At 40.9% G+C, this 11,949-nt stretch overlaps 1 protein-coding gene across 2 annotated transcripts in view; it reads left to right on the forward strand.

The window, feature by feature from the left end:
- TPD52 (tumor protein D52) overlaps window positions 1–11,949 on the forward strand; it is a 98,813-nt gene that overhangs the window by 18,342 nt on the left and 68,522 nt on the right. The window lies entirely within an intron of this gene.

An 11,949-nucleotide genomic window follows, 5' to 3' on the forward strand; every position in this document is an offset into this window, starting at 1 on the left:
TCACCTTGACAAGGATGTTTTGGGGGTTTTTTAAGGTTAAGACAGACTTGTATAGTCTGGTTAAAGAAACCAAACTTCTACGAAGTCAAGAAGCAGCATTCTGCAGAAGGAACCACTTGATTATATCAGGGGAGGAAATTCTGGAGGTTGGGTAGCAGCAAGCTAGAATTTTATTCTGTCTTTTTATGTTAAGCTAGTGAACAGTTAATGTTTTCAATTGGTGCCTACTTGGTTTCACAAGAAATTTGTCCTTTTTCCCTTTCCTCACAGTATAAGTAACATTTAAAAAGCTGCACTTACAAGGTTTGTAACCATCGAGCTTGTTAAAGAATCTATTTAGAAAGAAGCTCAGTGTGTGCATGTGTTTGTTGCATGGACGCTGCTGCTGCTATTGTGCTGTCTCATTATGGAGGAAACAAGAAGAGTGCTGTTGTATCCCTGACTTGCTTGTGGGATCCTCACAGGCAGTTGTTTTGCCAGAAATTTGGACAAGATTGCTTTGATCCGGCATGACTCTCTTTATGTTTGCATGTGTTTGTGTCCAGATGACAATGACTGTGAAAGGGCAGAAGACTGAAGACTTATCATGTCACTTGGGAGTACTAGGAGCTCTTGGAAATCAGAAGGCCTTTGCTTCTGTTCTTGTCCATGAGTTCCTGCATGCATTGCAGTGTGGAGTATTCCAGGAGAGCCAGTTTGGGATACTGGTCGGGGTGCTGGACTGGGGATCTGAGAGCTCAAGGGGCTCACTGGTTTATTTTGGGCTGGTCATACACCCTCAGCTTAACCTCGCTCACAAAGTTGTTCTGGAGATAAAATTGAGAGGATGAGGAAGATTATGTAACCTGTCTGGAGTTTCTTGAAAGGAAATTGAAATATAAATATAAGTTTTAAGGGGCATTTTACTTTCTATGTAAGCACCCATTTAACCTTTTTGAGTGACCAGACACTAATGGTAATTTGCAAATGTACCAGTAGGGGGAGCCCCATTGCTTGCTTTGCAACAATGTTCTATATGAAATTTAGGAGTGTTTGTGTGGAATGCTTATGCTTTTGTGGAAAATTACCTTGGGCATTTTCCTTCTAATGGCATGTGATGCGGGGTGGTCATGGACTAACTTCCTCTAGATTCAATTTGCCTAGAGCATTTCTATTTTTGGGAATTGATCCTACTGTCTTACTGAATAGGAAGTATTGTTAAATGGCTTAGCTTATCTGGAAGGAAACTAGACTGTTAAGGCTAGTTCTAGTGTGTCACAGTAAGGAGAAAGCTTATTTGAGAGTTAGTGTTCCGCTGGTAGAGATGAAATGTAAACTTGATAGCTGTGTGTTGCATTGAGGAAAAAGCTTATTTCAGGTTTTATCTTCAGTTATTGCTACTTTGCAATTATTTCTGGAAAAGCTGCTGCCTGAGCAACCTGCGAAGAATTTGCTTCTTTTGAAATAAAACATCTGAAAAAGCTATGATATGTACAGTGGTTGCAGCACCAATTTGTGATCAGATAAAACGGATCTTGTTCACATGACACATTAAGCCATGATGGCTTATGAGCCATATAGGTTACTATATCATGCCAACATGATGACACTCAGCTTTACTTCTTGTTTACATCTAATCCAAGTGAGGTAGTTGAGATCCTGAACTGGTGCCTGTGTGGAGTGATGGCTGGATGAGGGCTAATAAATTGACAAAACAGAGGTGCTATTGGTAGGGGGAACCCTGATTGGGGAGTGGGGTGCTGTCTATCCTGTCCTGAACAGGATTGCATTCCCTCTAAAGGACATTGTGGAGCCTGCAGGTTGTCCTGGACCCAGAATAGTCCCTGGAGTCTCAGGTGGCTTCTGTGGCCAGGAGCACCTTCCATCAGCTTCAGTTGATTTACTGAATGCAGTGACATTTAGGTGCAATCTTATGGCCACTAAACACTGCCTAGATGTTTACATAGCACTGGTAATCCATGCTATGGTAACCTCACACTTAGACTACTATAATGCACTCTATGTGGGGCTGCCCTTGAAAATGGTCTGGAAACTTCAGTTGGTACAGAATAAGGCAGCTTGTGTCCTGATGGGAACAAGTAGAAGCGAATGTATCTGCCCAGTGCTAAACCATGTGCACTGGTTACCAGTTAAAGTCCAGGCCTGTTTTAAGGTGCTCAGGCTAACAGACCTGGATATCTAAAGGAACGTCTTCTTCCATATATGCCTACCTGGACCCTTAGATCATCTATGGAGGTTTTTGTCCATGAGCTACTCCTAGAGGAGGTTAAAAGGGTGGCTACAAGAGAAAGGGCTTCTTTGGCTGTGGCACCCATTTGTGGAATCATCTCCCCAACATTAATATATGTTTTGGTGTCAGTTAAAACATTCTTATTTCTCCACTATTTTTTGTTTGAATGTGGTTTTATTGGCATTTATTTATTTATTTATTTATTTATTTATTTATTTAGGAAGTGTCTGTGCCGCCCCATTTGCCGAAGCCTCGGGGCAGCTCACAATAATAAATAAACACAATATAAAACAATACAATTTGAGTCGACCTGGCCAATAAATAAATAATATTAACAATTAAAATAACGTTTGAATAAAGTCTTCACCTGGCACCAAAAAACATAACGACGGCGCCAGGCAGACCTCTGGGGAGCGCATTCCATAGATTGGGCGCCACCGCAGAGAAAGCCCTCCTCTGAGTACTAGCCCTCCTAATATCCTTCACGGAGGGTTCCCGGAGAAGGGCCTCTCCTGCTGATCTCAAGGGGCAGGCGGCCATATACTTTTAAACTGTTTGGTACATGTGCAATGGTCATTATTTTATTATGTATTGTTCTGTTATTGCTATATTATTGTCAACTTTTTCATTACATGATTGTTCTTTAACACAGCGGTCCCCAACCTTTTTAGCACCAGGGAACCAGTTTCATGCAAGACAGTCTTTTCATGGAGGGTGGGGGTTGGTTTCAGGATGATTCAAGTGCATTACATTTTTTGTGCACTCTATTTCTATTATTGCATGCTAATATATAATGAAATAATTATACAATTCACCATAATGCTAGAGGCCCAAGACACACAAAGGCCTTGCAATGGCGATGCGGGGCATCAAATAGGCTTCACGGCCTGCCAGTGGCTCTTCCCAACCCCTTGTGCTTCATCATGTGCACACCTGTACCGCACCTACTCAGCCTCCTCATGCCCCACAGCTTAGTTGCTCTGCCTCCCCCTGACCTGCAGCCCAGCCCTTACCTGCGTCTGAGTTCCCTTGCTGCTCACATGGCCCCTTCCCGGCTGGCTTCTCCGCTCCACTTGTGTGGTGCTGCTGCCGCCACTCCCTCCTCCTCCTCTCAAGACGGAAGACTCAAAAGGGACCCACTGATGATCTGTATTTGCAGCTGTTCCCCAGCAGTGATGCTAGCCCTGGGGAGCAGCTGCAAATATACTGTAGATGAAGCTTCACTTACCTGCCCGCTGCTCACCTCCTGCTGTGCAGCCCATTTCCTAACAGGCTGTGGACTGGTGCCAGTTCGTGGCCTGGGGGTTAGGGACCCTTGCTATAACAGTTTTGTTTTACATTTGTTTTCAAGTTGATATTTGATATTTTGAAGTATATTTTGCACACTGTTCTGAGACGTCTAATCAAATGATATAGAAATGCCTTAAATGTCTGTAAAACAACTGTTCTGCTCCTACAAGGACTTAAAGGATTTGGTCAATTACATCATAGTATTTCATTTTAGGACTGTTACCAGCCTTCTGTGCTATTTCTAGTAGACATCCCAGTGAAGCTGTGCATTAGAAGGTAGGCTAAAAGGCCTGTTATACACACATTCTACAATTCTTTAAAGAGCTTGTACAAGAAAATGATATCCACAATGATCTACTTTCCTTAATGACTTAAATGTTAACTTATTTGTTAAAAAATGTGTTTTATTTTCTCACAGTGTACAGTGTCCAACCGCTTGAAAGCAACACTTTAAAATCAAAGTTTGTTGCCTTTTCTAGGCAATAATCCTCTACCAGATAAAATCCTCTTACATTTTTATCTGAGCAGATCCCACAGAGTAGAGGTCACCATCCCAGCTTTGCTGCTTTCTTTGGTATTTCTGAAATTGGAACAGAGATGTCGGAGCAATCAGTTTATATAAGAAGACTGCCTGCCAGTTGAACATAGTTTTTGTTGGTAACAGAGATTCATCTCTGAACTATAGACTAAAATGGGTATATATGGCTGCCATTTCTGGCAGCAGTCACTACAAAGTTTTAATGTGAATGGTATTGGGTCACTTGAAAAACCAAAAATATAGATGATGTTAGGGGGTATGAAGATTTCACATTCTACTGAACTCACTGTCTCCTGGTTTGAATGTCGAACTCTTTATGTGAGAGAAGGTAACACTGAAGCATCTAGATTCTGGTAGGAAAGCATAATCTGAACAAATGCTTAAGTCGTGTTTGCTTACACATGCCAAGTAATTTAAAATCCCAGACTAGGTTTTTGTACCCAAGGAGGAGCATGTAAGTCACATACTTCATTTGTAATATAGTGCGATAAGCCCCCATCTCCTCCTTGCTTCTGAGAAACAGTGGAACCTTGCCCCCTTTTGACTTTCACACTGCTAAAAGTAGCATGTAATGAAAAAAGGTTCCAGTTTGAAGTCCAGTCATTGTCCTCTGGAAATAGTACCTGTTGTAACTATTGTTACAACTGTTGTAACTTACTAACTGTTGTAAGTAAAGGCCTCCACTACTTTTAAGTTTATTGCTTTAAACTTACCTAGAGCAAAACAATTAGAAGTGAGTACTTCCCAAGTAAAGGGGGACATGATAGGGGTGCTTAAAATTATGCATGGAGCAAGTGGAGAGGGAGATTTTTCTTTGCCCCCCCCCCCCCGGTAGTACTAGAATTTGGGGTCAGTTCATGAAGCTGATTTGTGGGACACGTAGGACAGTTAAAAGGAAGTACTTCTTCACACAATGTAGAGTTAAACTAGGGAATTCACTGCCATGGGAAAGGGTGATGGCCACCAGTTTGGGTGGCTTTAAAATGAGATTGGACAAATTAATGGAGGAGGCTATCAGTGGCTACTAGTCATGCTGGCTACATGCTGCCTACTTTGCCCAGAGGTGGCCTGCATGCATATACTAGTTGCTGAGAAGCTTGTGTTGGTGGAGGTCTTGTAGCCATCCTACTTGGGGGATCCTTTGTACAGCTGATTTGCCACCATGTGAATAGAATGGTGGACTGAATAGACCCTTGGTTTGATCCAGCATGACTTTTCTTACATTCTTGTGTAATTCTAAAGTCAAATTGGCACATACAAATAGTCCTTCCTCCTTCAGATACATGCAATGGGATAACCAAAAAGTCCTGATCCATGGATCTCAGTGAATGAGCAGGTTGATGTGGGAGAAGATGCTACCACAGGTAACTTGGTCTGAAGTTGTTTAGGGCCTTATGTCAATAACACCTCATTGATGTTGTTGGTGGCAGCCAGTACAGTTCTTTGAGGAAGGATATAACATGTTTGCAATAAGCTGTCCCCTTCAGCAGCCTACTTGCTGAATTCTGCACTACCTGAAGTTTCTGGAGTAGTTTAGAGAAGTTCTACATAAACTGTTAAGATAAGTTTTGTGAACCTTCTGCTGTCTCCACAAACTTGAACATGATCTTTAGGCCTTTTCTGTCTAGTGACAGGTGGATTCTACTATATTTTCCTATCTGCAGCTCTTACAGGGGCAGCTGGTACTGATTCCAGAAGTGGTGCTATGGGATTTTAGAAAAAGAGCTAAGTTTCAACAGATAAAGTTGCAATCCAATTACTGACAATCAGCATGGAAGAAGCTTGGTAATGCTTGGCTGAGCTGGAACAAGCCACTTTATGTTGCAATGCATTCAGGTTAACTTCTTTTTAATTGGCTCAAGTGCCTTGGTCAGAAGCAATCTACTTTACTGTCTTATCAACATCTCTGTAATAAAATTAAGGCTTCTGGACCACAATTAGCAAGGAATTGTGATGGAGTCAATAGCAGCAGGTAGTATAGGCATGCAAACCAATGTATTGGGATGCAGCTGTATGGAAAGTTCTCCCTGCCTTCTAAATAAGCTGTATGCAAACTCTCTGTTGAATGCACTGGGAGGAGCACAGCTATTAAAAGCAAAGTACAGGATCTTACAAGTGCCTGCTATGTAGACTTTAACTTTTGCCTTGGCTAATAGCCAAGAATCTGCAGGTGCAGAGAAACAGTTTCCCACCATCTTGTCAGATGATGCCATGCATTTAGGAAGGGAGGATGCCACTTATGAGTCCTGAGAAAACATGTGAGATTGCTGTTGTCACACCTGGATGGAATGCAGTATATATTGGCTTAGTTAACAGGTAACTGAAATTGGGTCTATTAAGTTCTGAAAGGGCGACATCTTTTGCATCATCATCATCATCATCCCCCTCCCCCTCCTTTATATTTACACACTGTCTCATGTCATCCACCTCAAATATTGAGCTCTTTAACTTTTTTCTTACAAGACTTATTTTGGAGTGTTTATTGGACAAGTAGTGGGTTTCAGCAACAGTGCCCCTCTTAAAGAGGCATTAACTTTTTGTTATTTACAGGGATAATCATATTTTCATGGTGAAAGTGTTTCTGCTAAAGTTCTGAGTATTTAATGCCATGTCTGCCTGGAATGCAAAGCTAGCAAGACTATTTATTAAATTTCCATCCCACATTTTTCCTCTTAACAAGGAATCCAGACTGGCTTAAGTGAATTTCCACCTCTTGCTCTACATGTTAACAGCACAATATTGTGAAGTGGGTTGACCCAACAGTGGGTGAATCCCCCAAAGTAACCCAAACAGTGTCATGACTTGAGTGGTTCTTGGCAAGAACATGAATCTCCCAAGTCCTAGGCCACATTTTAACTACTATACCACACTTCTGTTGGAGGTATGCTAGATTGAATGTGTGGAAATGTGACTTCCCTGTGGGTGAATTCTTGCTTTAAAAGTCCCCTTACTAATGTCACAAGGTTTTGACTCATCGCTAGAGAAGATGCCTTGCTTCAGTTGCGGTATTGTCTACTATGCCACCTTCATGCATTGTGACTTTACTGTTTGATTGTTAATTGTGGCATCCTGGACCCTTATTTCTAGGCATGCCAGCATAGCTTCTTGTTACCTCCTTCCTGAAAAACTACTAGTGGTAACAGTAACTTCCTTGTGTTTGCTGCAATTCCTTTTACTTGAGTGATGAGGAATTTCATTCTTTCCATACCAACTGAAGCACAACGGGACAAAAACTAAACTATATAGGAGTAGTTTAGGTTGAGGTGAAGGTTAATAGACTGACTAGCTTTCTTTTTAATTGATTGTTGAAAATGCACAGTAGTTTTTTATTAATGCTAGAAACTATAATTTTAAAGGAAAAGGATTGTTTAGTCTGACTAAGGTGTATTTTATACATGTAATGTGTAACACACTCCTAAGCTAAATGTGCATTTGTCCATGTTTATATACACAGTGAAGAAGCTGGCCACAGCTTTCTGACATTACAATACAGTGTCAAAGAAGCCTTGTATGAAATGGCTGTAACTTTTTGTAGAGAGAAGAGCAGAACTGTAAAGCTATGCTTTAGGGAGAAAAAAATCTATTCCATTAATCAGGCATAAAGTCCTACACAGATGGCTTATAGGATAGACTATGGGTAGTAATCCTTTTGTGCCCCAGTAGATTATCCTTAATATCCTGCCGCAATTGCTGTCAGCTGATGCTTTTAAAAATTACTGAAAATTCTTGGTGTAATCCTGCACAGGACCAAGGCTTTCTAGACCATAGGCTTTCAGTGTATTGAACTTACCTTGTTAATGTGGAAAGTATTCTGGTACACTGTGAAGACAAGATGTAACCATGTATTGCATGCTACTGTAGTTACGGATGAGCTGAGCAGTAATCTATTAAACTTCACAATTGTATCATCTTACTCTTCGATGGACATGTGGCACAGCATGAGTGCATAACATCTTCACGCTCATGTCTTGGTTTTTAGCAAGTTAAATGGCCTGTTTAAAGAGAGTGAGAAAGATGAGTGCTTCATTGGCTACAGGAAAGGTATGAGTGGTTATGCATTCTGAGATCTCTGTGATAGACTGGCTAGACACGGACCTGTATGAGGATTACAAATCTCCCTTTGATTTTGATACTGGAATTAATAGAAAATACCTCTACCTTTCACCCAGCATGACATTCTCCCCACCTGGATCTCCTGTGCTGAAGAATTCTGGTAACTATTGCTATCTGTTTTTATTGCTACATTTCTCTTAAGAAAAATATGCTTCAGCTTGTTTAAGGAAAAGGATAGCATGGAATGTGTATTAACTAGAAATGTGCATTAATATGCTTTGATTTACCCTGCTGAAACTGGGCACAATCATAAAAGTGCTGTCAGGATTAAAAGCAGCTTTTGTACTGTAAATTGATAGCGAGTGTTCTAAATTTGCTAGACCTTATACTTTCATAAGAGTAATAAAAAATCGCACAACATGGTTGATGGGATACAGATATTCAAGAAACTCAAGGTAAAATCCTTGGGACATGCATAAACAATGTTGTGGTTCTTGCTACAAGTTGTTTTCCTCTTGGTTTTGATTTTTAATATTCAGATATTGGAGTAATCCCCTTGCATCCAGGCATTCATAGAATAGTCATATTTGTGTCTTCCATAATTATCTAACATTTGATTGATATGCCATGGTAATTGACAGTGAACAGCTTGTGAGATTTCATATGTGTTTCCTGACTTGATTTTGGTTTTCCAGTTGCCAGCGAGTCTGAGGTTTGAGTAGTAATGTGCCTAGGGGTTAGCTACAAATCAGTCTCTGGTTTGGCTTTTGGTTTTGCCATGAGCTGACTATGTAAATCTTAGACAGCTTTTTCTCTCCCCTTCCCCTGCATAATGGAGATCACAATGTATATAAAAATAGATCTTTGTGAATTTGAACACTGTGGAGCAATATAGAAATGTTTATGAATAATAATGCCATTCAAGCTTTACTTTCTAACTGCAAGTACCTTAACTTTAAAGATGGTGTAGAGTATTCAGAACAACCTGTGATAAAATTAACTTGTCAAATTTGAACTATGTTGGGTACAGTTTCTGTTCTACTGCCTATAAGTATGCTTTGAAAAGGAAGCAGACCATGAAGAATGCAACAAGACGCTTTTTCTTAACATGAAAGACAGAGAAAGTGATTTTACAGGCTCTAACTTCCTGACAAACTTTAGCTTAGGGCACAATCCAAAGAGTTTGCCAGTAATCATTTGAACACAGAGGCTGCATCCATGTTGCTGCTGCCATGGAAAGCACTTAAACTGATTTTGGCTGCCTGAGTAGTTGGCTTTGGAGTAGGCAGGAGGGACTGCAGAGCACTGCCAGGATACTTTGCATGCTGGCACAGGCTGTGTCTTCCCCTCCTTGCCCCCAAAAGTTGCCTTTGTGGCCATTGTGGCGACCTCATAGCTACAGCTGGCATGGTTCTTTCTATGCCAATGGCAAGGGCAGGGTGCTCCAACTTTGGAGTTCTAGCTCGAACCATAAAACGCATTTCCAAACTTAAGAGTTAGGGCTCCAAAAAATCCTATGGGTGCCTGGATTCTATCTGGTAGCCATAGGACGGTGCTATGGATTTGGGGGATAATGCCAAGTACATGCTACTTACTATTGTAGAAGTTTTCTTAAATTTAACAAGGAACCTTAAATACCCAGAGTATAAATCCAAATAAGATTGAAATTTAGGGAGATTAAAAGGGAATGGGGATTGGTATGCTTGGTCACATTCACATGACAGATTCTCCCACATCAGCACCCATCTGCTGTTGTTTCTCAGCAACTGGCAGTTAGGAGTATCCTGCCTCTTATCATTGGGGTTGCATGTGGCCATTGACAGCTGGTTATATGTTACCTGAACTGAGCTAATATCTTAAGTCATCTGCTAGAATTCATCACAACCTCTAGTGGTAGTCAGCTCCGTAACTCTGGGCTATGTCAAATTGTAGCTCTGTTCTGTTCTAAGTCATCCACTTTTCATCTTCATTAGATGAGCTTGGGATTAAGTGTAACAAAAAACAGAATTTACCTTCACCCCTCCTTCTATGAGGAAGGGTATCTAGGCGGTGCTTTTACCATTACACCTAGCTTCAGGATCATGTGACTTGAATTTTTTTAAGCTTTTGCCTCCCCAGGGGATTTTTTCCCACTTCCTTTCTTTCCTAGTTGTAGAGCTAGACCAAAAGACAAAAAAGAGAGCAACAAGACATACAAGTCTTCTTGAAGCACAAGTCTAACACACTTTTACCATAGTAGCATAGACCTTTTTGTCTTCACCTTTAAACAGTAAGACCTCAAGATTGTCTTCCAAATTTTCAACAGAATAAACAGAAGCAATTGATGCAGTAACATGATTATGATATCTAGGCCTCCTCTACACCTTCCCAGTAGCTAAAAGAAATACAGAGTCCAAAAAGGAGCAGGCATGAGCAATCCTAAGACATAAGACTGTGTGGTGTAAGCACCGAACACTAGTTCCCATGATTCTGCTGGAAAATACAGGATGATGCATTCCTGTGGAGGTTACAGAACAGACATTGGTAACAACTTGCTTCTTGGTCATTCCCTCCCAGCCTTTTGCCTTTCCCCAATAGTGAGAGAGCAGAAAGGGGTTGTGTTTATCTTCAAGCTATTGCAGAATGAAGAAGTTCTTTCCGCTTGTCTTTTGGGGGCTGGGGAAAAGGCTTATGTTTAATACTGCAAGAAGTTTGGTCTCACCCATAAAGACCCAACATGGCTAAAAGACTAGAAGCCAAGAATTTACTGGCTGATGATTTTTCAGTCAAAATTACTCCACCTCCCCAGTCAGGATTCACTTACTGCAAAGAACAAGGGGCGTTTGGGTAACTTGGAAACTTTGCTAAAGGTCTTGCTGCCTAATGAGAACGTTTATTTGTTATCCACTGTACCTTGAGGACAGGCCAAGTCTGGCATAGGATAAATGGTATTTAAATTATCATAATGTACAATATTTCTTTAGTGTCTTTGAGTTTGTTATGATTTTTTGTGAGCCCTTAGAGACAACTTGTATCTCTGTTGCCTGTTTAGAGTTTCTTGCTAAGAAAGCTATCATTTGCGATGGGGAAAAAACCACTCTCTTCAGTGACAAGATAGTTTGGTGCTGTATATACAACTTTTATTACAGCTGGCTTCAGTGATGTAGCTGTGGCTTTTGAGGGAGTTCTGGGGTCCCTTAGAAACATATTGGGCAGGGGAGTTCATGAGAGGATTGGTAATAGTAGGTGTTCTTCCTTGCAAAATAGCTTGCCATCCATCATGGATCATCCCTTAATATGCAAAGTGGTGTTGATTGAATTTTAGGATTCATTCTGGTTAATAGCAGTGAGTGGGACAAACGAGACTCAGCAGAATTGGTTGGTGCCACATACAAGCAGTTCTTACAACATCCGAGACCTTTGCTGCATGTGCATCGTATGTCAGATTTATGTGGAACTGATTTTCCAAAGCTTGAAAACCAACAACCTTGGCTGCTATGTCTACACAGTTTTATATACAGTTTGTATATTCTACACAGTTTTGAAGTTTTGTTCTACTTAAGACATCTTTTTAGTAAGGAGATGAATAAAATTGTTTCACAGGGTTGAAGTTGGAAGGTGGGGAAAACCTTGCGTTTGCTACAAGAGTGGTTTGTAGATGTGTCTTGTCAGTAAGATAAACGGTGGGTCCCTTTCAACATTAGCAAGGAAATGTCATGTATTCACACTTGGCAGACTGAACTAAAGTGGACTGCTGACATGGCGGAGGATATGGGTGTGCAGTTCATTTGGATGTGAATAGCTACATCCTGTGAAGTGTGTGTGTGTGTGTGTGTGTGTGTGTGTGTGTGTGTGTGTG

This window comes from Varanus komodoensis, unplaced genomic scaffold, assembly GCF_004798865.1.
Source record: "Varanus komodoensis strain SLA01 unplaced genomic scaffold, ASM479886v1 scaffold14_1, whole genome shotgun sequence".
NCBI lineage: Eukaryota > Metazoa > Chordata > Lepidosauria > Squamata > Varanidae > Varanus > Varanus komodoensis.